The sequence below is a fragment of the Vombatus ursinus genome, unplaced genomic scaffold, assembly GCF_900497805.2.
Source record: "Vombatus ursinus unplaced genomic scaffold, bare-nosed wombat genome assembly UNPS02010548.1, whole genome shotgun sequence".
Taxonomy (NCBI): Eukaryota; Metazoa; Chordata; class Mammalia; order Diprotodontia; family Vombatidae; genus Vombatus; species Vombatus ursinus.
This window is the reverse complement of record NW_020950326.1, coordinates 19,505,937-19,511,738: the sequence shown is the minus strand read 5'-3', so window position 1 is coordinate 19,511,738 and position 5,802 is coordinate 19,505,937.

Below are 5,802 nucleotides of genomic sequence, written 5' to 3'. Positions count from 1 at the left end.
AGAGTATTTTCTCTTCTACAGATGATCTCCAGCTACTGTAACCTCAGTCTGGCATTTGGTTATTTGTCTTTGTTCTGATTGAATGCCTTTTCCTGGAGTTCAGGTCCTCCCCTTCTAGCTTTTTGTTTGTTTTAAGTACAGAATTCAAGGCTAGTGGGTCCTGTAGTTTTCCATTCCTTCTTTGCCTCTTGGGGCTTATACAAGACATAGATATGCCCCTGGCAGAAATTTCAACTATAGCATACTATTATTTTTCCAGGTCTGACTAGTAGCTTAAGAATAAAATAAAATAAAATAAAATAAAAGCAACAACAACAAGTCACCATCGACTTTTGAAGGATTAAAGACATTTCTTTGAAACTTTTTACTGCATGCCCACACAAAAAAGTGTCTACATTTTTCCAAGTATTATTTTATGACCTGTATTTAAAATTTTCTCTGGCAAAAGAAAGTCATTTTTGTTGAAGGTTTTATATTTTTGAAGTGGGTTTCTTTTCACTTTAATTGCTATCTTAAATTAGTTGAGCTCTTTCCTATTTATGGGGCCGGTAAAGGCTGGAGAAAGGCCATTTTCTATGGCAGACTTCAACTGGCAAAACTCAGTGGTCAATTTGGGCTGACCACCAGTGCAGTACACAACAAAAACCTGGTTTGGAACAGGGCAGTGAATGATTTTGTTAGCCGAATCAGAAAGTGGGGGCCCTGTAATGATTTCTTTCTTTTCCATAGTTCACCATCACCTGATATTTTAAATAAGCAGACTACTTCACTTGGAAATGTTTGTTTTTATTCATAAGGTGTAATTTAGACATTTTAAAAGAGACAGATGGACTCAATCTATTAAGTGCTTTATTCATTATTGAATGGTTATTGCTAACATAGCTTGACAGGAGAATATGCTGCAGGAGTAAAAAAAAAGATTTCTTAATGTTAAATCAATGATTCATTTACTGTTCCCAAGATTAATTGCAAAGTATTTAAAACACTAATGATTTCTTTGGCTACAACACGGTTTATTAATAAGAATAATAATAAAAATTAAAATTAAAATTAAATCTATTCTGAATGAAGCTATGGTGATTTTTCTGTCTAGGTCTGTAATTCAAATAGCTTTGTGGTTCCTTCCTACCCCCATCTCTCAGGGTTTAGGAATGGCATCTTAATCATTCCAACATCAACAACCAAGAAAATCTCTTGGCCACATGAGAGACAGATAACTTGAAAAACAAATGATTTTAATAATGCTATACTTGATTTACAAATGCTTACCTATAACTTGATTAACTTCAGGGTGAGGGAGGAGGTGGAGGGGAGGCAAGTCTCATGACCCTGCTCATCTATCTGTATTCTTTGCCTAGCCAAAGAGCTAATTGAACTTTGTCCAAAGGCTTCTCTATAATTTCTCCTTTATTGTAGAAAGTGACCCTTAAAGAAAATAAGACTTTAAATGAAACCTCCAAAAGATGATTAGATCAAGCCTGTTCCCAGAAGCAACAATCACAGAATCTCAGAGCTGGGAGGAATCTCAAAGTCCATTCAGTCCAAATGAATCTGAGCAAGTCTCTCTTTTACAATGTAGAAGACAAACAGTCATCCTACCTTTGCTTAAAATAGAGATGAGGGGGAATCAATACCTTCTGAAGTGGTCCACTATACTTTCGAACAGCTCTAATTGTTAGTAAGTGAACTGTCATTTATTAAATACCTACTACATGCCAGGCCCTGTGTAAGGCACTGGGTAACAAATTCAAGCAAAAAGAGAGGGTCCCTACCCTCAACTGGTTAATTAGCAATTTATTAAGCAACCACTATGTGCCAGACAGTGCTAAGTCCTGGGGATACAAAGAAAGGCAACCCTCCTGAAACCACTAATGTAGCCCTGCTCTCAAGGAGCTCACAGTCTAATGGGGGTGATAACATGCGAAAAAGTATATACAGATAAGATCTGTACAGTATAAATTGGGGGGGGGGTCATCCCAGAGGGAAGGACGTGCTTGGAGCTAGCCATTGTTAAATGTTCAGTATGATGTGAGCATTTACACTTTAGAAATAGCCAAATACCACAAATCTGGGTTTGATATATTGTTTTGTTGATTGTCTAGACTTAAGAAAGTGACAGAGAATGTTAATAATTGAGATTGAATTTAAAATATGACATAGGTAAATTTTTTTTTGTAATTGGGGTTAAGTGCCTCCTGTGTGCTCTGTGTCTAGTGTTTCTAGAAAATACGGCAACTCAAAACAGCACAAGCTCAAGAGACCCCTTAACAGTCTTTCACGCTTGCCTGTGTGTAAGTGTCTGAGGCCAGATTTCAACTCTGGTCCCCTTGACTCCAGGTCAGTGCTCTATCCACTGCACTGCCTAGCTGCCCCCAGAGTTGGTTGTTAAACATTTACCAACATATTCCTGGAGGTCACTAATATGAAGGAAGATTAGGAAAAGCTTATTGCGGAAGGAAGACTTGAAGGAAGTCAGGGAAACTAAGAGAAAGATTCAAGGAGGTTGAGAGATGCAAGCAAGGAGGACAGATAGTGAAAAGGCATGGAGCCGGGAGATGGGAGGAGGTATGAGGAACAGCAAGGAGACCAGTTAGGAACTTTCCCCTCACATAAAGCATAACAACAACCTCTTTGTACCTTCTACCCAATGCTTCTAGTTCCACCCTCTGGGCCCAATAGTTATGAGTGAATGTTTTCTTTCCTAAGTCTATCTTTAAAGGGGAGAACGGAGAAAGGTGCCGTCCACAACAAGCCTCAGAAAGCACAGTTAGCTCTTTAGTAGGAATTTGTATCTGCCTTTTGTTAAGTTTGGCTGAGGAAAATGTGGCTAGGCTTAAGCAGGTCCTTATCTACCCTGTAGTCAGGAGCAGTGAGTAACACAGGCCTTGGGGAAATACAAAGAACTCAGATAGTAGGACCAAAGAAAGGCAAATCCAGACTTTTGTAGCTATCTATCCAACATGCAACAGCTACATTGCAAAATAATTCTCTTTTGGTTGCAAAACCATATATACCTTTTGACCCAGCAATACCACTACTATGTCTATGTCCCAAAGAGTTAAAAAACAAAAAGGAAAAGGACCTACATGCACAAAAATATTTATAGCAGCTCTTTTTGTGATGGAAAGAATTGGAATTGAGGGGATGCCCATCATTTGGGAAATGGCTGAACAAGTTGTGGTATATGATTATGATGGAATACTATTATACTATAAGAAATGACAAACAGGATGCTCTAAAAAAAACAAAACAACCTGGAAAGACTTACATGAACTGATGCAAAGTGAAATGAGCAGAACCAGGAGAACATTGTATACAGTAATAGCAACATTGTACAATGAGCAATTGTGAATGATTTAGCTATTCTCAGCAATACAATGATCCAAGACAATGCCAAAAGATTTATGAAAAAATGTTATCCATCTCCAGAGAACGAATTGATGGAGTCTAAATGCAGATTGAAGCATAATTTTTTTTAAACTTTCTTTTTAGAAATCTTCGGTTTGTGTTTTCTTACACAACATGACTAATATGGAAATATGTTTTATATGATTGAACATGCACAATCTATATCAAATTACTTGCCTGCTCAATGAGAGGGGAGGAAAGAGATCAAGGGAGAGAATTTGGAACTCAAAAATTTAAAAAAGCAAATGCTAAAAATTGTTTTTACATGTCATTGGGGAAAAATAAAATATCAAATAAAAAATAATTCCCTTTCTAATGTCTATGAACAACTATTTAGTAGGCTTTTCACGACTCGGCCTCTAGTAAGTACTTGGGATCAAAGGGCCATAGGTCTGGAGCTCGAAGGGATGTCAGAGGCCGTCTGAAGGTCATAAACTTAGCTAGTGTCGGAGACAGGATTTAAGCCAGTGGCCTTCCTGCTATTTATTGATGCACTACCTACTACCTTGGAAGATCCCTACTTCAGTCTCATTTTGTCTCCCTTCTAATATGAATGGTTGGAGTTGTCAATGAAAGCTTCTTTCCCTCTCAGCTCTGCTTGATAACTGGGGTTGGATTGGCTGCGGTTGGTAGACAGTTTGTTCATGTTTATTTTTATATGTCTCCATCTGGGGGTTCTGGTTCAATTAATTGCAATCGGCAAGGAGGATTATTGGATCACAGATTTAGATCTAGAAGGAATCTTAGAGGTCATTGAAAATGAACCTTAGAGAAATTAATATGCTCAAGGTCCCATAGGTAGCAGGGTTGAAATTGAATCAAGTCCTTTGGACCCTAAATTCAAAGTTCCTTCCACTGCACCAAGGATTTATGGAATAACTACTCTATCCCCAACTTTCTGCTAGTTGTTGTGGGAGGAGCAGAAAGAAGAAAAGTATTACTGGAGGAGCATCTGTCTAGTTGGAAGGGTAAAGCTAAGAAGAAAACACAAGACACTAGAAAATCCAGTGTGAGATTGTATGACAGAAACTGTCGAGTGTCATAGGAATTCAGAGGAGGGAAGGATCAGAGTGAACTAGGCTAATTGGGAGAAACTTAAAGACAAGAGTTGGACTTAATTAAAATGTCCTATTGAAATGATATTCTGGTAATTTATGTAACTTCTTGAGTGTGTGGGTAAGTGTATACATGTGTGTAAGACAAACTTTGTAATGCAGCCTATCATTATATGATCCCAAACATTTGGATATGAACAGGAACTCAGACAGAAATCATTACGTTTGATTTAGATGACTTCAAATAGCTGTTCCATGAATAAGATACTTCATCTCTCAGTTCATGGAAAGCTTTACCTCCTCCATTCCCACTATTGGCTTCCCTGACTTCCTTTAAGTCTTGACTAAGATCCCACTGTCTATAGGAAGCCTTCCCTAAACCCTGTAAATTCCAGTGCTATCCCTCTTTGAATAATTTCCTGTTTATCCTATATGTATCTTGCTATACACACACACACACACACACACACACATATATGTTTGCATTTTGTCTCCTCCATTGGAGTGTAAGCTCCTTGAGAGGAGGGACTGTCTTTTGTGTCTTTTTTTTTTGGTGTTCCCAGTGCTTAGCACAGTGTCTGGAATATAGTAGGTGGTTAATAAATGTTTATTAATTGATTTATTGACATGTAGAAATATTTTTTATTGTATCTCTATGGTCCTTGCTGCTGCTGATAGTAGAGGTTGCTAAAGGAAGGATGGTGTGTCTTCATTGGGTAAGGAACGCAGGGTATTGGAGAGAAAGTCAAAGTCTGGCCTAGGAGTCCATCAAAAATGGCAGGGAAGAGGATGCTTCAAACAAACAAACAAACCGAGAGTGGTGTTTGCCAAATCTAAGCCAAAGTTATTTAGCGGGAGTCAGCCCATATAATGAGAAAGGACGCAACACTGATACAAAGTGGGCCAGCTAATTAACCAAATGGAATAAAATAGAAAATTCAAGAGTCTGAAATCCATGCTATAAAACATCTAAGCAGTAGAATATACTTCATCATCTACTGCAGATTGTCCCTCTATTATTTCCACTCTCACTAATCTTTAATCTCTCCTTTTCTACTGGCTGCTTCCCTGCTACCTACAAATTTAACCACGATTTCCCTGTTGGTAAGACTGGGTTTAGAACCTGATTTCTGACATAGTTTCTGTTTGGTGTTGGGCAAGTCATTTAACCTCTAAGTTCCCCAGAGGAACTCACTAAAACTATAGATGGCAGAATCTTGTGGTCTGCATTGGTAGAGAGAATTCCCTTACCAAGGTCTCCAAGCTTTTTTCTCATGCACCTACATCAGTAAATTTTTTTGTGTGTAGGCACCAATATATGTATATTTGCTTACTTATA